This window comes from Fukomys damarensis, unplaced genomic scaffold (assembly GCF_012274545.1).
Source record: "Fukomys damarensis isolate Sample0158 unplaced genomic scaffold, DMR_v1.0_HiC HiC_scaffold_12, whole genome shotgun sequence".
NCBI classification, from domain to species: Eukaryota; Metazoa; Chordata; class Mammalia; order Rodentia; family Bathyergidae; genus Fukomys; species Fukomys damarensis.
The window spans coordinates 46,249,145-46,274,535 of record NW_022900924.1 but is presented as its reverse complement, the minus strand read 5'-3'; the positions used below and the strand labels follow the sequence as shown (position 1 = coordinate 46,274,535).

Sequence of the window (25,391 nt, the reverse complement as noted above, 5' to 3'; positions counted from 1 at the left end):
CTGCAAGCTGACAACTTCCGTAGACTCTGCTCCAGATCCTCCCAGAAAGCGCGGGGGAGTTAATGTATAAGGGAAACCGCTGGGGTCACTGCCCAAGCACTGCAGGACAGGAGGAGGAATCGCTGGACAGACGTTCCAGCTGCACAGACTCTGGGCAATTCTAAGGTGGTTTCTACACAACTTTCCCCAGGGTCCCCCGAGATGGGCCTGCTCAGTAGCCTAAGAACGGGACCTCGCTGGCTTTTCTGCCTGCTCTCCTCCCCATTCCTTTTCTTGGGCATCGCCGCCCAAGTCTTTCTAAAGTGTGTGTGTGTGTGTGTGTGTGTGTGTGTGTGTGTGTGTGTGTGCGTGCGTGCGTGCACGTGCGCGCACGCGTACATCAGTGCCTGCGTGAGTTTGTGCCTGCGTACGTGACTGCGTGCGCGACTGCGTGGGTGCGTTAAGTCCCTGTGTGTGTCTCAGTGGGGATAGACAGTGCTGCTAATGATTCCTGATGAAATTACATCATCCCAGGTGTACAGCTGACCGTCAGCACAGAAGTACAGGCTGAAGATCGTAAATTCATCATTCTGTCCCATCATCAGCTACAGACCTACTCTGTTTCTTGTGAAATACGACCTAAGAACATTTCTCAAAGAGCTTCCCAGTCCTCCCAGATCTTCAAGCTTTTCGGTCGCCTCTTGCTGTTGATATTCTGGTTCTCATTGCCCACAGGACACACAAAATCCCTTCTGGTTCTGGAGAACTTAAGATAGGTGAAAACCTACACATTCCTCGGGCCCTTCTTCCTCAAGTGAGGAAGAAAGCAATGAGGACCAAGGTTTGGGAGTGAGGGGGAAAAGTGGGCCGCCTCGCTTCTCAGCTCGCTTTGGGAACTGCCTCTCAGGGCACAGCTGGGTCCAGGTGGGCCTGCCTTGTTCTCACATCAAGTTAAATTCAAAGACCAAAACAACCTTTCTCTATCAGCCTCTGTTCAGGATTAGTCTCTCTCTATTCCTTTAAAACATATAGAAAGAATTCCAAATGCTATCTATCCACATTGTTGTTTTTTCTTTTTCCTTTTTTTTTTTTTTTTTTAAAGGTCTCACTCCATAGTCCAGGCTGGCTTTGAACTCACTATGGAGCCCAAGCTGGTCTCAAACTCATGACCCTTCTGCCTCAGCCTCCCTAGTACTGGAATTAATCTTGTACCACCATACCTGGCTCTGTAAGGGTCAGGGGAAGTGGACATCTCTGGAGACCCCTGCACTAGGTCTCAGCCTTCTCTGAGCCACCACAGCACTGGCAAAGGTTAAAGAATAGATGAAACAAGACTTGCAGTGAAGCTCAGTCTTGGATCCCGGTCAGTGATGCTGATGGCAGCAAAGACAAAGCCCCCAAGCACATCTAGTATTTACTGAATACAATCGTGAGAAGGAAGAGGGAGCTAGGGAGCTTTGAAGGTATCTAGTGAATTACTGCCAAACACCTGCCACGATGGTGCCAGGCAGGGCTGTCAAGGAGTTGGCACTGCTTATCTTGCTAGGACAGAAGAAACCAGTCCTGGGACCAGGTGCAATCAGCAAGAAACCCACAAGGTCAGTGAGAAGCACTAGCTCAGGGGGAAGGATTTTAATTGGGGTCACGCTGACCTCAACTGCATGTAACTTAGCAGAACTCTGCCATGTCACAGACCAGGGTTTAGGCCTCAGTGTCAGCCATGAACAAAGGAGCGATGCTAGCCCAACTCTTCCTGCTGACAGGCCTGTCTGAGTCACGCGGGGCTTCGGTCTGACTCCTGATATAGAACAGGATAGCCGAATTAAGGAAGGCAAGAAGCACAGCTCGCTAGTAGTGGGCAGGGATGTCCCCTAAATGGCTCCATACTTTCTTTAGTATATCACTCACACCAATTATGGATTATTTATCTGTTGGTGTCCCTCCATCCGATGGCCTGTGTCTCCCCTAACACAACAGAATTTCAACAGATGTAAGGTGAGCAAATACACAAGGAGAGCCTGGGATAAACTCTTCTTTATGAAGGATGAAATTTTCAGGTCATACATTTGGAATGAAGTGTCAACCTGATACTATTATTTTGACACCTGATGGGAAATTCCAGAACCTCTCTATCTGCAATGAAAAATTCTCACATCACACACTCAGAAGAGGTAGAAGGGAGAAGCCAAATCCTGTGAGTGAGCTGACTGCAAACGCAAGCAGACACTTCATCTTACTGAGAAAAAGTTAGCTCTAGGACATTCTCCAAAGCACTAATTTTCAACCAACACTTGCAAAGGGAAGAAAAAAAGGTACTGTATATTTACAGTATGATCTGAGATCACAATCCTCTGGCTGATCTTAAAAAAGGATCATAGCTGTGCGTCTGGTTTTGATGCACAAGTAGAAAACCTGAACATTTCCTTCTTCCTATGTAACTCCTAGAAATTGCCAGCAGATGGCAACCACACTCCACTCATTTACTACAAGTCTCTAAATGGGCTCCAAAGTCAACTATCAAATCTCACAATGAAAGCTCTAAAGGGTACAGAAGCAAAGAAAGCGCTGAGACCTAATACGATGTATTAACATAATCTCCCTGGACCTATCTGCCTCTAGACACCACCTGATGATTCCTAACTGACTTTTGGTCTCCTAGAGAAAATCATTATATTCAGGAGCCTCAGGGCTTCCTATAGGTCGAGCCTAGGAAGAAGGATGTTGTCTGGGGAGAAAGAGACTGCCTGGGCTGGCAATGTGGTGGAACACTGACTGCCAGGGCTGGCTAAAGACCTCACCACAGCTCGCTCTGGCTGAAATCAAGATTTTTAAAAGGAAAGAAGAATAAAGGTTCAGGTGCCAGGCTAAAGGAGATCCTAGGAAGACAGGAAATGATCCTCCATGCTACAAGGTTAAGAATACAGTACGCAGTCTTCAACACTTTCTGACTACACATAAACAGATGCATTAAAAGATGTTAGAATCCCAGGTGACTCATCCAAAGGGAAATAAGTCTTTAACCTGGCTTCAATCAGTAAATAATCAAAACGAACACTGCCCTGTACTGTACGATGCATGGCAGTTCCCAGAGGAGAGCCAAAACCTTCTCATTTGTTCTAACAATAGTTATGTGAAAGGCACTGTCATTCTGGCTGCACAAGAATGGAAACTGAGGCTCTGGACAGGTAAGCTACTCGCCAAGATAAGTGCACAAAATACTCACCCAGCTCTTTGGACTCAGCGTGATTAAAAACTATTCTAACTACACACAATCCCTATGAAAGGAGGAAAGATGCGTCATGTGGTTTTCTTTTTACCACACTATCAATTTATTTGTTTCATGGTGGGCAGAAAGGGAGAGGAGGGCTCAAATATAAAGCTTGTTCTTCAGGGGGGATCCACAGCCAGCAAACCTAGATGTTTCAGTTATGCCTAGACCGACTGGGTTACTGACACAACACCACAATACCCTATCTGTCCAGTTAAATTAACACGTGTCCTTCCTGGAAAGCAACTTACTCTTAAATGACAATCATTAAATATTGAACAGCTATTAATTAAATTTCCTTATAATTTATTAATAATGGTGGCTTTTGCCTATATTGTCTTGACCTTCACTTAAATGTTATTTCAAATACTGATATTTCTCCTCTAGTTTCCAAACAGCAAATCAGTAACATATTAAAAGCCTGATATTCAAATCAATGGCTCAGTTAATGTCTTAGAAGTTTTCCCACTGTGTAAAGTTGGAATGTCCCACAGAAAAGTTCAGATTAATATAGCTACACCCAGATCTACAATTAAAGGAGGAGCTTTGGGATCAAATGTGTTTTTCAAGGAAAAGAGTCATGGGGAGAAAGTGCCTTCAGCCTGACAGACTAATAAAGAGCAGAAGAGACCTCTGAGACACAACTGTCTGCCTGATAATTACTTTCAGTATCTGGGTACTAGTAAAGATAAATTTCATTATTTGAGCTTGAAAATGTTCACATCAAAAGAAGTCAGACATGAAAAAACAACCAGCAAAGGCCCTACATGGAGGCTGAAATGTGCCATTTAAAAGCACAAGTAGATCTTTTGATAAAGCGTACCCTGCTCTTAAATCCACATTTGCTCAATAAACAGAAAAGTCCAATTCGAAGCCAAAAGGACAGTCACTTAAAGCAGATGTGGGAAAGTTGTACTTGGAGAGTTAGCTTCTCTCCTTTTCCCCAACCACCCAACAGTGGAGCAAGCATCAGTGGATGAAAAGTGGCACTCAATATTCTAGGCAGAAAATAAGGAATAAAGCAGCTCTTCAAGAAGTGTGTGCGTGTGCGTGTGTGTGTGTGTGTGTGTGTGTGTGTACGCGCGCGCGTGTGTTGTCACTTCATAATGCTGGCAGAAGTCATTTGAACCAGCTGTGAATTCTGTTAACTCTTAAACTCCAGAGAATCAAGTTAAGTTGCTTATGTGTTCCTACACAATAAATAAATATAACAGCCTGATTAATGGCGCCAGAGTTGATTTCCAAGGTTATTAATTCTGGCTTCCACGGCGCAGAGCAGGATGCTGAGGCCCCAAAGGCCAAGGAGCTGGGAACAGAATTCCAGAGTCTCTGATTCTCGACCCAGAGCCTTTCCCACTCCACAGGGGGATCTGAAACCACCAGGTCTGTTAAACATGCAGCCCTCTGTGCCTTGCCCCAGAAAGACTTCACTGTCACGTCCAAAGGAATGTGTGTGCTTTAAACTATCAACTAAAATTGACACTTCTGTTCCTCCTTCCTCAGTTAAAAACTGGAAAATTTAACTGCATGGAACGAAGAAGGGGTTTATTGTTCCAGCAACTCTAAAATCATAAAGAGCTGAAAGTAACTTTTCCGCACAGTGGGAAGGACACAGCTTTGGTGGGGCTTTGGAAACAAGAGTAACTGACATTCAGGGGACATAGGGACTCCATCCTCACCACTGGGAAATTCACTCACTTATTTAACCTCCCAGGTATTCATTTTGCTTTGGAGGAAAAAGAAACGTGTCTGCTAGATGTCTGCTGAGCTTTCTCACAGCCCTCATGGCCTTTCACACAGGATACAGGTAATTTTTGTCTTCTATTCAATCTTAACCGTAGACCATGCAGTCATGTCATCATCAGCCAAGAATGGTCATGGATAACAGGCAAGACACACTGCCCAGGACTTGGGAGCACAGATGTAGGTCATGAGGATCGCATATGGTGGACTGGGAATCAGCTGTTAACGCTGCAGGGATGGGCATAATTACAGCTCAGTGGTGGAAACCAGATCACACCTGGGAAAGGTCTGAATACAAGGATACCAATTTCCGAAGCTCTCTACTGTCCACAGCTGAATTTACATGCAAGAGATTAAATGCAGGCATTTATATCCATACTGTGTCCCCTCCAAAAATCAAGCTGATTTGATTTTAGTTATGCAGGAAAATGGTGAAAGGATAAGTTTTCTTTTAAAATATGGTGCCCACCTGAGAAAGGTCACCGAAGGAGACAAACCCCGGTACAGTGTGATCAAAACTATATGAAGTTTTCAATCTTTCCACTAGAGGGCATGGTGGTCTAATTTTTGTCATAATTGTACTACATTCAACACAGGAAGTAGAGGAAGAAAGGTGAAAAGCCAGAAGGTTGGATTTAAATTCTTAAAATTCATACCTGATAAAACGATACACTTTCAAAGTGAGTCAGACTCGCAAAACACCCACCTGCTTTTAAAAGCGGTCCCATGGTCATGGCAGGATATCACACAGCCGCTGACAAAAGCTCGTCACGCTAGGATGAGAGGAACACGCAAAGGAAGATGCCCAACGAGACAGCAGAAGATGATGTGATGGAAACAGTCTACATCAAGGACACAGGCAACTTTGAATGTGCACCCTAGCTTTGTGATTCATGACGTGCCACACGGCCCAACATTCCCCGGGGTAGACATGACTGTGGAGGGTAGGACTGCTCAGCTTTCTACCAAGACTTCCCCACGCAGTGCTCTCTGGGTGACAACTTAGAATGCGGGCTGACGGGATGCAATCTCCTGCCAGCTCTGCCAGCTGAGTGAAGAACAAAAAGCACTTTCGATGAAAAGTTACTACAAACCACCCGGTAGGCAGGAGTGAGGGAGGAAGGAAGGGAGGGAAAGAGACAGGTGTACTGAGTTTTACAGTTAGCTAAAGCTTAACACCGCCGTCTCTGCTCTCTGACGAATCTGACAGGTGCAGAATGTAGTGAAATCCTGGATCCTGCAAGGATTTGGTCTTCTCGTCACTCTGGTTCTACTAAAACACAGCGGGTTTGCAGGGCTTTGCTCCACAGAGTGACTGGAGGTGGCCCAAGAATGTGCATTTCTAACAAGTTCCTTGGTACAGCTGAGACCCCCAATCCGGGACCACACTTTGAGAAACACCGGTTCAGCAAAACCCCAGAAGTCACCGCCCCACTGTGGGACAAAAAACAGAAGTTGAATAGGAAACCGAGGCCATCTCCAGATCCTGCATCCATGCAGCAGGAGAGGCAGGGCAGACTCATTTCCTGTCTACGGTGCCCTCTGCTCTCCCCACAAAGAGGGACAGTGTCTGTGTGAGGGCCACACAAGAATCAAAGCGGGAAACATAAACGAAGGCTTAGAAGAATGAGAAAGCGCCCCATAAAACAAAAGGCCATGACTTAACCAACTCCAGGAAGTGGGGAGTGACAGTCCTCGTTTGCTGTGCTGGCCACCGTCCTTCCCGAGACACAGCGCTGAGCCTTTCTGGACCACAGTTTACATCCAGAAAGCAAAGGGCTCTGGCCAACACACCACACCCCTTGGACCTGGACAGGAGTCTGGGGCTCTCACTCGGCCGCTGTGGAACACCCAACATTCCAGGGTCTGCCCACACATCCGTGGAGAACCCCGCAGGAGCCAGGTGGACCCCGGCCCCGCCCGGCCTCCTATTAGCTTCTCAAACATTCTAAAGCCAAGCTTCACTCTGGCCACTGTTGGATGAGTGCCAGCGACTCCCGAGCGCCCAGTGGATGGACTCTCGGTACTATGTCCCTCACATGCCTGCTGTCATGTCCTCCTTGCACACACAGCCCCGCCACTGTGGCCAGGGCTCGCATCTCTCCGAGGACCATGGCAACACCTCCTCACTGGATTCCACCTCCACGGGGCAACACCCAGCAACAGCTGCCAGCAGAGCTTGCTCCAGGCAGGCTCCCACATCGCTGGCTCCCGCAAAACCCACTGACCGGTGTCCTGCTCTACACTCAGGGCCTCCCACACGCTGGGCCCAAACTCCTTTCCAACCCTTGGTGAGCTGGTCCTTCAAACCTGTCCAGCCTCTGCAGCTCCCAAGCCTCTCTCTCCTTGTCCTCTTGATGCTCCATCTAAGCCTGTTGAAATCTGCCAGTTCTACCCCTCAAAAGCATCTGCCTCCAGAGCCTCCGCATCATACATACCATTTCCTTTCTTGTACGCGGCGTTGGGGTTAACCCCAGGTCTTAGGAAAGGCATGGCGTCGTTGGCTTGCGTTACAGCTCTGTGGGCTCAGGTCACGTCTCACACGAGACACCAGCTACCCCCATTCTTTGGGGCGTTGGGCCACTGCGGTCTATGAACACCACGTCCTGCTAAAGAATGGGTCACTGTAACCTGAACCACCCTCTAGAAGACTGGGCCACGGGGGACTAGGCCAGTGCAATTAAAGTGGTGTCAGCCTCGTGTGCAATTTGTTCACAATGTTAACAGTAAGTAAAACTCGGGAATCAAAGCTAAACAAAACGCACTCAAACACAGCGGAAAGCAGCAATCCACGGGGAGGATGTTCTGGCCTTCTTGGATCAGGCTGGCATATGGCCTGTCACAGAGATGCTTTTTTTTTTTTTTTTACTGTTTTCTATTATTTTAGAGCATTTTACCTTTGTCACGAAATTTCAACAACTTAATCCTTCTCTGGTGACTCTTTCCCTCAAGCCACCTTCACCCTCCTATTAGAGTAATACTTCTTCATCCTTAGTCTTGCTGATTACTTTTGTTCATGTTCTGGGTGCAAAATAAAGTAGCTTTTGAGTAAACTATTCACGACTGTCATTTCCTCCCAAGACGTGTGGGCTTTGGAATGCAAGTCTGTAGAACGTGAGGGTTTTGTGGAAATGTGCACACCGCATCCTTACATGAATGCCTAGCCTAGCGCTCAGCAAGAGACAGAAGGCAGACTGCTGTCCTCAAATGAATGATTACAGGTCCGGAAATCCAAATCCCCTCTAGGTCAGTGGTTCAGGCCAGCTGGGGGCAGGAACGGAGCTCTTCTGCTAGAATCTAGGGCTGCTGATGGAAAAGCCCTTGGGGACGACAGACAGATGGGCCAGAGCAGGCACGGGCATTCAAGTGACTGAATCCTCCTAGAGAGCCTCGAGTGGGTCTGAAGAGTATTTGTAGCAGAGGTTTCTGGGATTCTGAAGAAGGAGAAGACATCAGAGAGCAGAAAGGCAAGGAAAAGGGGAAAAAAGATAGAAAGACAGGAGGGAATCAACGATAGCAGAGTACCTGCTACGGCCCAGGCATACTATATATTTTCTCATTTAATATTTAAATGCAAAAATTTTCCCATCTGATACTTTAGCAGCAACGTACAAGAAAAGAAAGTCAGGCCGCAGTGCTTCGAGATTTGCCTGAGGTGACTACCACCTGCAACTCCAGCTGCTCACTGCAAGGGCGCTGCTGCCCAAACCAGGCCGCAGGCCGGACTCCCACAGAGCCCTGTACTGAGAGGAGAGCGGACAGGGGAGAGGAGGCTGAAGGAAAGAGTTTGTGAGCAGTCGGGGCTCCCACCTCCACTTCAGTTACTTTCATCTGTTTTACCTATCAGGCTTCCTCTTACGCTTCTGTTTGAAGTAAGAGTCCCACAGTTTTAAAAGCAGAGAACAAGGTTTGAAAATCACAGAGTCCTATCTAGCTGCCTATTCCCCAGTTCTGCCTGAGGCTGGCCTTCAGCGCAAAAATAAACCAGGGTTTACAAAAGTTCTACTCTATGCAGAGCACTGGGGGGCGGGGTCGCGGGCATCAAGGGGGTCCCAACTCCCTACTGTAATCATTCCAAAGCAACGCAGAAGGACCCTGCTTTTCCCCAACTCTACTTGCTTGGTCAGCTACCTCTACCCACGTGCAGGGAGGAGCTTGGGAGGCCACACCCTTCCACCTGCGACTGCACAAGCAGTGTGGACAGCAGACCTTTCAGCCATGTGGCCAGGGCTCCGGGGACAAGCCCTGGACCCCGAGGGGTCTCTGATCCTAAAGCAGGACGTTCAGGGCTTGGGCTGGGCCAGGAGGAAGATCACTTCCTCCCTACTAACTCTGTTTCCTCGGCTACCAAAGGAGCTTGGTCTTTTGTGTTATCTCTGGTTTCCAGGAGTCTACACATACGAAGTGTGTGTGTCCCTGTGTTGAGATGCTAGCGAGAGAAATCTGTAGCAAGAGAGAGCTCATAGGTGTAAAAGCTGGCATCCCACAGAGAGACACAGACAGACCTTTCAGACAGATTATTTCTCAAAACTTCGCAAGTACCGAGAACAGGTTATAAACCCAGGAAACAAAGACATGAGCGGCGACATAATGTAACCCAAACGGAAAGGACAGGCCTTTCATTTCCTTGTGATAACAGCTCCTGACAACACAAAAGGTAATCTCAAGATCTCTGCAAAAGGCTTTCACAGTCCAGGGGATGAGGCCTTGTGTTGCATGGACAGGACTCCTGTGGAAGTTTCTTTACAGTAGCAGAAAGAAAATAAGGGCGGCCGGATCTACAGCCAGTCTCAGGCAGTGACGGATCTGTCACCCTCTCCTGTGGTATTGATTCTCGCCTCGGACAGACGCCACGTGACTGCTAATGAGAGCGTGCGTGTCTCTCGGTGTTGCTTAGGCCCGCAGAGGTCCGCACGGGCCCAGGCTCCTCCGCTGCATGTGCGTGTGTGCCCATCTGGAACTCCACACTGCCCTCCACCACCTGCGGCCCGACCCCACAAATCTACTTCACAGTCTCAGACACGACGCACCCCTCAAATAGCAGGGCGTACACGTTTACTTGAACGATGCTGCCGCCTTCCAGAAATTATGACTATCACTGTCTAACCACCACCGGACTCTCCATAATGTCACCCGTTTGCTGAACAGCTACTCTGAGCCAGGAAGACTTTTTTTTGGATCATGAATATATAGGGTACCCCTTGAAGTACAAAGAAATGGTGAGTCTAATGTTAAATACCTACCTAAAATCACGGAGACAGTGGATCTGTCTGATATTTGAACCCAAGCAGCCGACTCCAAAGTCAGCTGCAAATACCTCGCCCAGGTAAGTGGTATCCACTCCCCACACCTCATGTCTTTTACCCCGATCCCCACAAACCCAGCACTGCCCTGGAAGATGGACTAATCTTTCGAACACCGGGGGGCTCCAGGATGGAAAGGAGCTGGGAAAACCAGTAAACGAGGAGAATGAAGGCGGAGGGCAGACTGTGCAGCCTGAATCTTCTGTCTTTGCCTCTCACCTGGATTGAAGTTCTACCAAATAAGTTCACTTACAAACTGACAAAACAAAATGGAGACTGGCTCCTGGAAGTTAAAATGCTGCTCACCACTGCCTCCTCCACGTAAATGTTCTAGGTGCAGTGTGATGTCACAGCAGCCAGCACCGCCCGCCCTGTGGATGGGAGTTTTGATTCAGAGTTGATTCAGTGACCTGGAGACTGACAGCGTACCATCCCCAGGGAACCATCCGGAAAGGCCCAGGATGGACGTTCGAGCAGAGTGGCCACACCCAGGAAAGGCCTGCTCACCTTCAAATCTGCTCATTTCTCTCTTCCGCTTCCTTCCCCCGCTCACAAACAGCCTCCACTACCCCAAACCCTGGCTAAGTATTGGAGTTCGGGGGCCTGTTGGTTCAAAACAGCACCTCTGAACCTACTCAATGGTTTTCATGGAAATACGTGATCTGATTCTAACGGGGAAACCTATACCCATCATGTTTCCAAATAGCAGAATGCCAGATCTACTACAGCAAGCAGCACAGAAGGTAATTACATGCACCACAAACAAGCTAAACAGTCAGTCCTGGTCCAAAGGACAAAGGGGGTGGTGGGGTAGAGAGGTTATTGAAAGAGTCTGCTTAACATTTTCGTTCCTACAGTCAGTTGTTTCCAAACTTAGTTGAAGAGAAGAGCCTCGGATACATGGACATTCACTTAAAAACTATTCCACTTAAATTATTTTTTCTCTGAAAATAAGATTGAATAGAAAAGGTGATGCAATAGGGCCGGGGATTTATCTCAGTGGTTCTGCCACCTGCCTCACAAGTGCAGAGTCCTGAGTTCAATCCCTGGTACCACCCTCCCCACACACACAAAAAAAAAAGAGAGAGAGAGAAAAGAAAAGGTGATGCAAGTTTGTCTGAGTTAGAGTTGTCTCTGCAGTAGAGAATTCAGTACTAGAAAAGGAACTTGACAACTAATGATTACTGCTGCAACTCGTAAATACTCACACAGAAGTGGAAGACAGGCAGGCAAAGGATTGAGCTTGGTAACAGTAAAGTCCAGTATTGGGTAGGGCCACCCTGAGTGGTTTAAAATGACTGTGTAAAACAGGTGCAGAAGTGAGTATCGATAGGACAGGCTATTCCGCAGGCTGAGGCAGGAGGATTACTTGAATCCCGGAATTGACGCCCAACCTGGGCAACATAGCAAGACTGTCTCAAAAAGCAAAATAAAACTCTTAGTAAATATATACCAAACTCTAAAGTGACTTGGAGCTGGAGAACTCCTAACTGCATTACTCACAGCTTAGCAAATTGCATTTCTCCCGGTCTAATCTGTGCAAGAGCCAAACAGGCAGGAATAGGGAACTTCATGGGAGGATCTGACCTCGAAACACATTTGTGCACGAAAATGGTTCATTGTAGAAGGCCATTACTCACGCCAATCTGAGCCAGGCGGAACTGATACCCATTTTTGAAAAGAACTGACAGAAGAAAATATTGAGAAAAATTTAAAACCATGGAAATGGAAGTTGGTTGCTACGGCAAAATATAAGGAAAATATTTTCTCAGAGGAGATCCCCAAGACAACCACCCAATGGCCCCTCAGGTGGGACACAATTGTGGCAGCTCCCTCCCATGATCCTGCATGAGGCAGGGATTTGTTCTCAATAAGTAAAAGCAGCATCTCTTGTGTGGGTAACAGATCATCTCTGCCAGACTGCTCTAACATAGTATGAACGAAGTCAGGTCACAAAGGGGCTCGAATTCCAGAAGACAAATTGAAGATTTCCATCTTCTAAAACTACATGAACTGTCTTCTCACTTAGGCCCAAAGCTAAGGTCCCTTAGGGTCCCCCTTTGCAAACATTCAACTTGTTGGATGAGCGATGAAAAAGCACATTAGTAAAATACGTGGGAAGGTGTAATAAGATCTCAAATAATTTGGAAAAAAAATTTTTTTTGTCTTTAAAGGGGGAAAGTTTAAAGTTGGGAGTTGATAGAAAATAAAAGAGTGGAATATGGGAGAGCACTTCTTTGAGGAGGTGATATCTTGAGTCAACCTTTCAAGAAAAAAAGGCAATTTAAGGAAGTAGGGGAGATTCTAGGGATGGCTTGCACTATGTGACTATTTCTTCTTCTTCTCTTCTTCCTCTTCCAATTCTTCTTCCTCCTTCCTTTCTTTCTTCCTCCTCCTTCCTTTCTTCCTTCCTCCTTCCTTCCTTCTTGGGTTCAAACCCAGGGCCTCATCCATACTAGGCAACAGCTCTACCACTGAGCTACAGCCCCAGTTCAAACTGTCTGATTTCTGGGGGAAAACATAGTTATTTTCTCTGGGCATCAAATGCCCCAAGTGTGAAACAATAAATATAAACAACTTGTAAAGTATTTCTCAAATTCAATGATTTGATTATAAAAAAAAAACTGATGTCATTTGTGGCCCACAACCTCTCTTTAAGGAAGGAAATATATAAAATATTTTTAAGATTTTCATTTAAAATGTTTAACCTTTTTATAATGCCAGCTCTTTGAGTCAATCCTTGCCATCTATCCTCCAAAAATCACTTCTTTTGCTCTCCATGCTGTGCTCTTGCTTGAAGCAAATTCTGTGTTTCATGATGTTCTCCTAATCCTCTTCTGTGCTCTGTGTGCCATGTTAAAAAGGTGCTTATCAAGTCCTGGGTGGTACAGAGACCAAAGTCCGTCCAAACACTTCTTCCTGTCAGTCTTCCCCTTCTGATTTTAAGAATCTCCCTAAAATACTCCACGCTGTGAAGAGCAGTCTTTGGTTATGCCCAGACCCCCCTTACGCGTCCATTCTGTGCTGTGTCCCACATCCCAGATGTACTCTGCTTACTCGTCTCCCTATTACAAAGTCAATTCTTGAGAACAGAAGCCTGGTGTCATGGTTCGTGTCCAGATGCCCCCCGAAAGCCTCCTGTGGTCTTAGGTGTGGGCTTTTTCAGAGGTGGCTGGCTTTCCAGTGTGTGACTGATTCACGGTACAATGCTAGGCCCAAGGGCATCAGGATTAAGGGTGTGAGTGTTACCTGCCCTAAGTGGGCTGAATAAGATAGAAGGGGCAGGAAGATGCTGCTAAGGCCTTTTGTTGCTTCTGCTACCTTGTGGGCTCCATGAACTGTTTCTCCTCTGCAGCGCCCCTCTGCCATGTGCCGCTCGCCTTGGAGCCAACCATGAGCTGAAGCTTCTGCGAACTGTAAACCAAATAAAGCTTTCGTCTAATTCTGAGTGTCAAGTATTTTGTCTCAGCAATGGGAAAAGTAACTAACACACCTGGTAATGCTCAGGCCTGCTACCTCCTTTATTCCTAGTTCCTAATTAGCAGCTAGTGAGCTGGTAAATAAATGAGAACATGAATGGGTTCAAAAACAGAGGCCAGGATAAATGTGTGTCTGTTGAGGAATGTAATTCACTTCAGGCAGAATCTCATGCCAGAGCAAGTCAAAGCCCAGAGCATGGAAGAGACCTCAGAGATCATGCGGTCTCACCCCCTCATCTTCCAGAAGCCAGGGATCTTGGCAGAGTGCCCCATTGACTAGAAAAGAACATTTCTGGAAGCATATAAAATAATACGAGGAAAAGCAAACACTCTTTCCTAATAAATGAATATTCCAGCCCACGCAATCTGCAAGTGGAACTTTAGATAATTACAGTTTTCACAACACTAATTTTATTTGGCCTTTATCAGTGCCTTCAAATCTGTCCACCTCTTTCCTTAGTGGTATCAAGTCCACATCTTCTCGGCTCAATGACTTAGTATGTAGATCAGGCGAGAATCCCCTCCTCTCCCTTCCCTGTTTCTCTAGGCTTTCAGTGCTCATTAGCACCTCCAACAGAAGGCAGAGGAAATGAAACTCCAATTTATCAGTGTCAACAGTTGAACCAGCAAATTGCACCCGTCCCGCCCCCACATGGAAGTGTTTGGACAATTCTGAATCAACAAGATGTTGGCAGCTGTGTTCCTTTGGTTCAGTAATTGCATTGTTTCCTACTGTGCTCTATGGGTTGTGAAATGAATTTATTAAATAACCTACACAAAGGGAGTGTGGTGTGGGCTGGCGGGAACAGCGCTGCTGGTGTTGGGAGACTGTCTTTATGGTCTCCCACTTCGAACCTCTAGTTTTAACTCCAGTTTTTCTGTCCTTAGGCTCTTAAATGATTCAAGAGGCTAATAATTCTGCCCCGGGGCAGTGATAAAACTTCTAGTACCTAAAATAGTATGTGATTTTTCTCCCTCTACTGAGCTTTAGCATATTCGCTTTACTACTGGAATGGAGCACCACTTCATCCCAAATTATGCCTTTTGAATATAAGAACCATGACACAAAATGGGATGCAGTAGGGAAAAGAAGAATCTAGCATCTGTGAGTCTAACTGACCCTGAAGATGAGATGCCCAGGTTAAGAAAATGGAACTGAGTCAAGGCACATGGAACACACAAGACAGCGGGGTAAACGTATAAATTCAAGAGCAAAATAAAAGACAGATATCAGGGAGATATATCTTTTGCAAGTGGGGAAGGGGATTGGGGAGGTGATATAAAAAGAATTAAGATGTGACATGTACATATACCAACTACCCACAATGAATGTAATCATTAAGCACTGCGAACACATGCTAATAAAAATTTTTAAATTATAAAGTATAGAAATCAATTCTATTACCTTTGCTAGGTTTGCCAGCTGATATTTTACCAGTTGTCCTAGGCTATTAGAACTAGTTGGTGTTTTCTAGATCAGGCCTCCAGCGATTGTGTGAGAGAATAAGAAACCTCTTCAAGTGGAGACAGAAAAAGTACTGGGTATATTGCTGCTATGAGAAAGGGTGGAGTGGAAATGCATTTAATAACATAACCCTTGCTGACCCTATTTCAGCTGGTCACAAACTGCCCCCTAACCCCGAAGGCAGGTGTTGAGATAGCAGAGTGCCCTCCAGGAGTCGCCCTGCAGAGGACTCGGTCCACAGGTAGTCTCTGCCTCTCTGGTTTCTGCTGGACCCTAAATAGCACACGGTCTCTTGGTTGTTGGGGTGGTTTTTGTTACTGCTGTTTTTCGAGTAGGCTGAATGGAAGTTGGGAAGAGGCAACATGGGGAGCACAGCTGCCTTTCAACTGGCAGCTCGGTGGCCCCCTTGGCGGGCCTCAGTTATTCTCCTTTTCTAAGGCACCCCCCCACCACCGATAAAAAGGTAAGAAGGAGACAGGCAGAGTTTTACTCCTTTACAACCTTCTGCACTAATTATTTAATAAACAGCACTTCATTCAGAGCTGCAGTCATTCACTGAAGTCTTCATGTAGCCCAGTTGCTCTGGTACACAGTGTGATCATTGCCAGGTGACAGCCTGGGGGCTTCGTCACCTCCACAACTGGACAAGAATCATGAAGGCTGCAGTTTGGGGACACAAAACCCCATGCCAGTGGACCGAGCAGACTACTGCAGCTGGGCTGGGGACCTCGTTTCCCAATCTCATTTAAATCTTGCAGAAACCCTCAAGGTAGGAATTATGGTTACTTCTGTAGAGGCAGAAGGTAAGTGTCTACTTGCGGACATGAACTTAGGAAGTGGAAGATTCAGGAACTGGAACCAGGCCCGGTTCATTCCCAACCACACAGGCAATCTGCTGTGTAAGAAGTCACGGAATCTCTGGGATATTTAGTCTTTCTAGGCTGACCGGTAATGCCCCATGGGCACTCTTCTGAATACATGAATGGCACTGTGTTGGGCTGCCTCCCTCTTCATCTGAGGAGAACGGAGTACGTACATAGAAGTTCATTATCGGGGCTTTATGTTCTCTGCATCCTGGCTGGATGCAAACTCGCTTCAGTATCTAATTAGGTCTCTTCCAGCCAAGCCACAGGTCAACAGCCTGATAGGTGGCACAGCAGCGTGGTTTTAAAAAGCCATACACGGTGCTGCTTTGAGAAGTAGGGATGGGCTGTGGATTCAGGCAGGAGGCCAGAGCGGAGCTCACTTCTGCCTCAGCCCTGAGCCCAGCAATCCTGGGTTCCCATATCCCCCAATTGCACTTGTCAGTCATCAAGGACCCGCCTCCTCACTGGAAGAATGGTGGCTTGGGACGGCTTGATGCCTTTTGTAAAACTCATGTTTCCTGAGGTACAACTTACATTCAATAAAACCCACTCCTTTTTAACAAAGCTGTTTGCAGAGTGTGACAAAGGTGGATAGTACAGCCACCACCACAATGAAGACAACAGATTTCCATTGCCCCAAAGAGTTTTCTCAAACCCCTTTGCTGTCAACCCTCTTTCCCAGGCAATCTCTGATGTGATTTGTTTCTACAATTTTCTGGTTTCCTAAATGACATATAAACGGAACAGTAACCTTTTACGGCTGACTTCTTTCACTTAGTGTGACAGTTGGGATTGGAAACGTTCCCCCAAAGTTTCACGTGTTTGGAAGGTCAGCACAAAGTGGGGTGACATAACTGACTTCCTGTTGATATGGAGTCTGGTTAGAAGAGGTGGGGTAGTAGTTGTGTGACCAAACCAGCTCCCCCCTTCTCTCTGCTTCCTAGCTGCCATGATGTGAGCAGCTGTCCTCCGCCAGGCCCTTCCCCTGTACCTGCCTTCCCTGGCACCAGCCAACTATGAACTAAAAACCTGAGCCAAAATTGACCTCTCTTCCTTTAAATTGTGGATGGTGGCTATTTTATCTCAGTGTTCAAGAGAGTGACTAAGACACTTAGCTTGATGCTTTTGAGATCCACCCATTTTTGTTGATTTATATAACTGAATAGTATCCCACAGTATGAAGGTAGCACAATTTACCCATTGACCAGTTTCTAATTTTTCGGTAATACAAATTATAACTGTAGTTAAGCATTTGTGTATAGACTTTTGTGTAGACATGAATTCTATTTCCCTTAAGAAAATACCTAGGGGTGCAAAAGCTGTAATATTTAAGTGTGTTATGTATGTTTAACTTCTTTCAAAAATTTTTATAAATTTGTGTTTGTGATGCACATTGAATACAGTCATTGTGGGGCATTGGCACATATACATATCACATTGTGATCCTTCTTCCTTCCCCTCCTCTTCCTCCTGTCTCTTCCTATCTCCAGGTCCCCCTGTTTAAATTTTTTATAAAGGGTCACATTATCTTCCAAAGACATTATACCATTTTGCATTCCCATCGGCCATGGATGGGCTGGCTGACATTCAACAGACAGCCTCAGACAATGGCTGCTATTCCTTTGATAAGCCAACCACCCGTGGTGGACTCTTCTGGAGCAGAGGCTCCATGAACCACAGCTCAGTATTTTTCCTCCACATGGCCAGATGCAGGGGAATGTTGGTAGGTGCCCCTAAAACATCAGGATGTGAAAACTGGGGTTCCCTGGAGGGAACTACTGCAGAAACCTCATCATGTATTCGGTTAGATTCCAAAGGCTCCAGAGTTCCCTCACACCACACGTCCTGGCAGTTTCCCCATTCTTCTCTTTATTTACAACACGTGCATGTATCTTTTCTGGATCTAGAGCTCTCCTGAAAGCTAGTGTTTCAGAGGTGCATGGGGTGGCTGGTTGTAGGTGCACAGAAGAGGGAGACGTGAGAAAGGGGTTGGGGGGGTCCACTGACGGCCATCTGAGCACTGACGAAGCCACTGAAATGGTTCATTTTGAGCACCATCAGGGCCCCATCCTGCTTTCCAACCCTTACAAGCTTACTGTCCGACCATAGTGAGCATCTGGTGTGTGCGGCCTGAAACCTGACCTTCATCGGGAAGAGCTGGGACGAAGTGCCTACCTGATGATGCACAGTTCCCCATCCTTTAACCAACTCCGCACAGCAGGCTGCTGCTTCCCTCTTCCCTAGCTCCTTCTCCCTGAACTGTTTCTCCGTGGACTAGAGGCAAGTACACTGAGAAAGAGAAAGGAGTTCTGCTTACAGTGTGATCCTCGACATGAGGCTACTGGAAGCCCCGCTCTGCTCATGTTGCTGCTCAAAGTGTCCTTGGAGGGCCAGGACCCAGGACAGCACGTGTGAGCTGTGAGAACGCAGACGCTCGGCTACATTCTACGACACCTGCTGAATCACAATCTGCGTCTCGACAGGAGACTCAGGGGATGCGTAGGCTCATTAAAGTTTCAGAAGTGCTAGACAGGGACATAAATCACAAGGAGTTTTCTTTTATGCAGTGTAAGAGCGGGCCTAGAGGTATGAAATGACCGAGCTGATCCAGACAAAGCTATTCGGGAAGGCAGAGCCAGCCCCCAGTGACCTCATCTCCGGACACCTGTGCCCTGGGCAATGCCCCAGCACTTGGTCTAGGTGCAAGCTGATGCAAAGGAGTGACAGTGTGAGACTTGGAGAGAGGCTGTGAGAGATATGTTGCAACTGCTTCCTGGCCTTTGTCCCTTGGGTCACTAGCTGGGGGGAGCCTGTCACTAAGCTGTGGCAATATGAGGGACACGGTACAAGTTTGCGTGGGGGTCCACTGAGGCCTCCACTAGCACCACCCCAAATTGCTAACCATGAGGGAGCTGAATGGTCAGCAGACAATGCAGCAGCAGCCAAGCCTCAGCCAGCATCATAACTGCAGCCTCACGGGAGACCCCCAGCCAGAACCACCTAGCAAGCCACTCTGCAGTGCCGGACCCAAGAAACCATGAGACCCTGAGGTTTTCCATTGCTTCACAGTCAGCAACCAGTACAAGGGCAGAGCTGAATCTCAAACTGGGATCTCCCAACTCCTAGTGATTTCCTATGATCACACTACATTTTCAGCCTCTCAAGTGACGCATCTGTGAAAGGATAACCACAGTTGATCAAATCGTTAACTGCTGGCCGAGACAGAAAAAAGCCAGGCATGGTGGCACGCACCTGCAATCTCAGAACTCTGGGAGACTGAAGCAGAAGGATCACAAGTTTGAGTCCAGCTTGGGCAGCTCAGCAACTAAACAGGAGCCTGCCTCACCCAAATGGAAAAAGGGCTGGGGATGTAGCTCAGAGTGAAAGTCCTGACTTCAATTGCTAGTGCTCTAATAAAAACATAATAAGATAAAAATACTCAAACTCTGATGTCATCGTTTTAAGGTGCATAATAATGTTAGAGATATAAAATTGGGAAAATGGGGGTCTTGGAATCAATACATGCTATTATTACACTTGCTCTGCCTGCCAACCTGGGATGGTGTGAGGGTCAGCGGACTCACAGAAGTGAAGGCCTCTGGCAAGGACTATGGCAGCATCCTCAAGCCTGAGAAAGCTTGAGAAAGGGCAAGAGCTCTTCGGCCAGCCAATCAAACCGGCTCTTACGGGATTCTTCATCTCACTTCTAATGCTGTTGGCCAGACTCCCATCACAGTTTATGCTCCAAACGATGGCTACAAAGCCCAGCTAAAGTCGAGGAAAACCATCTACAGTAATGATCCCTAAACATGTTTAAGCATAAGAAGTAATTTGGTGCAATTGTTAAATAAACAACACCCCAACCCCTGCCCTGAGACTGATTCAGTAACTCTGGAAAGGGCCCTGGAATTCCCATTTAAGAGGAGCCTTTTGTGGTTCTTCTGAACATACAAGTTTCAAAACACAATCTAGGGGTGAGGATGTAGCTTAATGATAAAGCACTTGCCTAGTGTGAAAACCCAGGGTTTGATCCTTAGTACCAACCACAAAGATAGGTAGGTAGGTAGGTAAATAGATAAGATAGATGATAGATAGAGTTAGAGAAGACATAGGTCTAAGACACAGGATATCTACATAGTCATTGACATAGTTGTTTTTCTTACATCAAATCATCAGGGAAAACTATATAACCTGGGTTGACTTAGCTATAATGCCAATATAACTAAATGTGAGATTTAACTGAAGGTCAATGCTAAACAACTTGTCTTACCAAGGAAAATTGACCACCAGCTGGAAAACTTACTGAAGTTAACAGCAAATTATAGTATTCAATACCCCTAGTATACATATCTGCATAATAATTATATTCAACACGTATCTCCCAACAAGCTGACTTGTTCCCTTTTCATTGCTCAATGAAAGTTGTCTGGCAGCCATAGTTCTCCTTTTTTTGCTCATACAGCCAGAAATCTGCCATCTAAAATTCATGTGCCCAACGACAGAGGCATCCATAGAATTTATCTACCTAAGTCTGACAAAACCTCTGGGCTGCTACACAGATATTCTTGTGAAGAGTTTGGCTTTGCCCCATAGTTTAATGGTCACGTTTGGCCAAGTCTTTTCTTCTTAAGACATTTTTTTAAGGGTATGCAAGGAACAAATTTAAAAATCAATAATGTTAGTTTGGTATTTTTCTTTGTTTCTAGTCACATTTAGATTAAAAGAACCACAATCCAATTTCTAAAACTCTTCTTCAGGCTGCTTGGATTGTCTTCTACCATGTTTCACCCCTTGGCCAGTGGGTAAAACATCACAGAAATGCTAACCCTGCCTCGGCACAGAGAACTGTGTGCCACTGAAGCCAAAGAGGTAACAGAATAAATAAAAGCACATTAGGGCAGTCCCTCCAAAGGCTCTCCATGTCTCTGGGAGAAGGCATCATTTGCTGGCAATCTGACCCAACAGGGAAGTACATTCAGGTACTAACATCTTCCTCTGCAAAAGAAGCAAAAATAAAATAATCCCCGCCATTTTTAAACATCTCACTCGTGTGCCTTCAGTTTTGCAACAGAGCTTCATGCTTGACCTGAACTTCTAAGTATCCCACAAATAAGAATTAAGTGACGAGAACCCTGCTGGGGAAAGGTGATTTTCTGACAGATGGAGAAAAGCGGTCCACGCTTCCTCCAACTCCCAGAGGGGATGAGACATGGGGGTTGCGAGTTCTATAATCAACTGTCAGGCCTACCCTGCGGGTCTGGTTACACACAAGGTCGCAAAAGGACAGGACAGATTTGCCCATGCTGTAAGGTGTGAAGCAGTGTTACTCAATGTGTTCAATCTGTGTAAACATCATCATAGCCTGGCCACACCACTCCCTTCTTTCCGTGAATCATCTGTGTTTCCCTGACACTCACTACACAGATGCCGCCTGATTTTCTCTGCTGCTCGCCTCCCTGAAGGAGGCCACTGCTCATTCACCTTTGACAGCAAGGCTCAGCATATTGCCTGGTATATCATAACTGTTCTATTTGTATCAATGGACCAATCTAATATAGACAGTACAACTGGGGCTACTAGACCTCTCTCCTCCACTGCCTGAACATAGGTAATGCCCCAGAGCCACTCTCAACCTCTGTCCTCAAGCCTTCTACTTGGAGGTAGAGATAAGATTCGTGCATGTCAGATCTTCCTGTGTGACCTACAGTAACTTTTCTTCACTTGGAGCTCATGGAAGGTTCATGCATATGGACTGCATCTCATACCACCAGTTATAACAGAGAGGATTATGGGAAAGGACATGCACCACAGAGGCAGCTGACATGACTCAGCACCCTGTCGATCACTGTCATCCCTGCTCTGGAGGACCCAATGGGAGGCATCCTAGACCTGGCACAACATTTTAAATTCCTATAGTCACTGCCTTCAGCGCCGGTGCCTTTGTTCTTAACACAGGCAGGAGGCCCCTCTGAGCATAATACTGTTGCCTGATTAAAACTGCTGCTCTTCACTTACGGTCACATGCTGCACCCAATGCTCTGACTGACACCCACAAGAACCTTCTGCACCCTCATCAACCATGGTAACAAATCTGGTCCAGTGACTTGAGGTCCCTCAGATGCTGATTCAAACTCAGTCAGGATACAAAGGTGGACACAAGGCCTGAGGAAGTGAAGTGGTTCTATTTCTAATTACAAAATATAAAAGACAAAAATCCAAATTCTCTCATGTTCAATGCGCCAGTTTTCCATTTCACCCCCTCTGCAGAACTGCTGTCTTCTGGGGCCTCCTCTTCAAGCCTCCCAATTTAGCCCCAGCCACGTCCTCCCTTCAATTCCCAGCCAAGAATCAGGTCTCAGAGAAGCCTTCAGCCTGGGGCCAGCTTCCGAGCTGCCCTCTCCTATCATCTCTTAGAATCACAGCCTTCCTCTTTGGAGAATTTATCCCAACTTGCATTCAAAAATGAAGTTGCTTTATTAAAGCCTATTTGAATCCCTGAAATATAAACTCCCAGAGAGTAGGAACTATTATCTTTCTTACTGTCATTCACTGTTTCAGTCCTATCGCCTGGCACAGGAAGCCTCTCTCAACTTTTACTGAATGAAGCATTTAGGAAATTGGGAGTGGGTCCATGGTACAAATCGTCCTTCTCACAAGCAGCACAGATACAGTGCAAGCAGCTGGTCGTTCATGTGTATTAACGTTTATTTTATAAGTAACACATAGCTCGTGTTGAGACTCAGACGTCTAGACTAACTCTAGGCAAAGTCTGAACAGCTTCTCTCTTACTGAGTTCAAGCGAGAAAGCATCAAACCAGGAACGTCCATGAGATGCTGTAAAATTCCTTTCCGAGGATAGACTAAAACTTTCATTGGTTTGTGCAGATGACTACTTTCTGTCACAGGTACAGATATTTGAGACAATTATTTATATTTGATTTACTCATGAGTCGTCTAAAATTTTCTTAAAAGCACATAGCACTTGCAAATCTTAATCCCCTGAACTTAACAAAAAAGTGAGGTCACTTCTCAGATTTCCAAGCCACTTCACAGATTCCAGAAAGAAAAAAAATGACAAGTTGATACAATATTTAAGAACATTTCAACAATCTGGTGTAACTCAAACTGTTTATAGACATCAGGAATCATTACTCGTCATAACTCTGAAATTAAAGTCTGGAAATAAATGGATCCTTTCTACTATTATCTGTCCCTGCACGCCATCTGTTGAAATATAACAAACTCAGTCAACTTACCAACTAGCCTTGTTCCTACAACTCACAGTGAGAGACGCAAACCTCCTTTGGGAGATCATGAAAAAGGAAGCATTTCAGACCAAAAGCTTCAGATTACAGCAAGTCACCTTATTAGGGTGTCCCCAGCATGTTCCCAGAAAGCACCCATCACAGCCTCCCACCTTGGAGCTTGAATAAAACGTCCCACCTTTATCAGGACGTCTCCAAGGTATGGGAATTTAGCAATAGTGGGCACAGCAAGGTATTATGCTCTGATTTGCTTTGGAGAAGATAGAATTAGGTTATCAATCAAGAGACCTAATTATAAGCATAGCCAATTTTTCCCTGGACTTCAATTTCCTCTAACATTCCATAAGGGGAATCATTTAAAGTCCTCTTCATTGACTGTAGCATTCTATGACTCTAACTGCATGCAATACAGAATGATAGTGTCAGCAATCATTTCTAGAACAGCAGAGAAAGAGGTTAGTGCCTTTAGAGGTTCACTGTACCACCATTACAGAGACCCAAGGGTGCCCCATCCTACTCGTACCACAAGCCATTGTTCACAAGGACCTCTAACATCCAAACCCAATCTGGATGCTTTCTATGAATTCAGTTGTGTCTCCAAAATACACATGTCCAAGCCCTAATCCTCAGTGTTTCAGAATATGACTGTGTTTGGTGATAAGGCCATTAAAAGATGCACTTAAAGTGGGGCCATCAGGTACCCCAATCCAATCTGACCCCAGTAGAGGAAATCTGGGCGCAGAGAGAGACACCAGGGGCGTATGCACTGAGGAAAGACTATGGGAAGACAGCACAGAGGTCCCCTGCAAGGCAGAGCGTGGCCATAGGAGAAGCCAACTCCTCCAACACCTTGATAGAAGACTTCCGGTCCCTATAACTATGATGAAATAAATTTTTGTCATTTAAGCCATGTTGGCTGTAATATTTTATTTTTTAGCCTAACACACTATTGAACAGACTTACCTAGTTATTCAAGAACTTGGAACAATCCCCTTGCCCATGCCTCCCCCTTCCCTGAATCCGAAGCAGAAATAAAACCTGACCAAGGCGACACAGTTACTTTAGGCCAGAGAAGAGCTAGCACAACTCTCGTGGGGGAACCAGGCTCCTGCAGTCACCTACACTTTTTCCTTTAAAACAAATGCAAAAAATAAATAAATAAATAAATAAAAATGTAGATCATAAACAGGCACAGTGGGGCACGCCTATAACCTCAGCACTCTGGGAGGTGCAAGTCTGGGCCCAGCCTAGACAATCAGGCAACTTAGTCAGAGACCCCGAGTTAAGGCCAAAAATATTTAAAGATAGCTAGAAGGTAGAGCTCAATCCCAAGGTCTATGCACATACATAAAAATTGTAAAATGAAGATCATACAATAAAAATTGAAACCCTTGGCACAGATGTCCTAACAGTAAACATCAAAGATCATACCCAATGTAGTCATACTGGCTAAAGAATCCATTTTAGTGAGAGTTATGGCACTGCACCAAAGAACCAAAACACATTTAAAATACGCCTCCTTAGTACCTAAAACTCTACCTCCATAACCCAGAGAACTAGCGGGACTTATTCCGTCACTTCAGACAGAAAACAGGTTTCCTCCCAAGCGTGTTCCCCATAGCTACTTACTCTCCGGAGTCTTTTCCTTCCCGAAGGGTTTTGTGCAGTCTGCATACATGCAGAGACAGGCAGGCGTGAACATTCCTGTTTCGAAGGAGAGCCCCAAATAACATCAACATGGGCACCACCACCCATCCCCATTCTCGGCTCTGGTCACACTCCAGGCCTAAAGAGCTCCTTCCCCGCTGTTCTTGTGATACCGACTGTATGTCAAGTGCAAGATGAGAACTAGGTGCAGGCAGACTTAGCGTCCGCCGCGCACACCCAACACAGCGCACGGGGATGAGCTCCGAAACAGAACCAAGACGCAAGTGCCCTGCAGCAAACTGGGGTTATCAGAGCTGAATTACGAGAAAAGCAAAAGGTTCTAGTATGGTGGCTCCACACTGTCTGCACCTAAATC

General features: G+C 46.1%; 1 protein-coding gene across 5 annotated transcripts in view; it reads right to left on the bottom strand.

Moving 5' to 3' along the window:
• Mb21d2 (Mab-21 domain containing 2) overlaps positions 1 to 25,391 on the bottom strand; it is a 112,157-nt gene that overhangs the window by 11,763 nt on the left and 75,003 nt on the right. The window contains exon 1 of one of the 5 annotated variants that reach the window (XM_010624095.2): positions 10,513 to 10,551. The exons of the other annotated variants lie outside the window; for them this stretch is intronic. The gene's annotated coding sequence lies outside the window, so the exon portion shown is untranslated. Of the gene's footprint in view, positions 1 to 10,512; positions 10,552 to 25,391 lie in introns of those variants that run through there. 5 annotated transcript variants of the gene reach the window in all.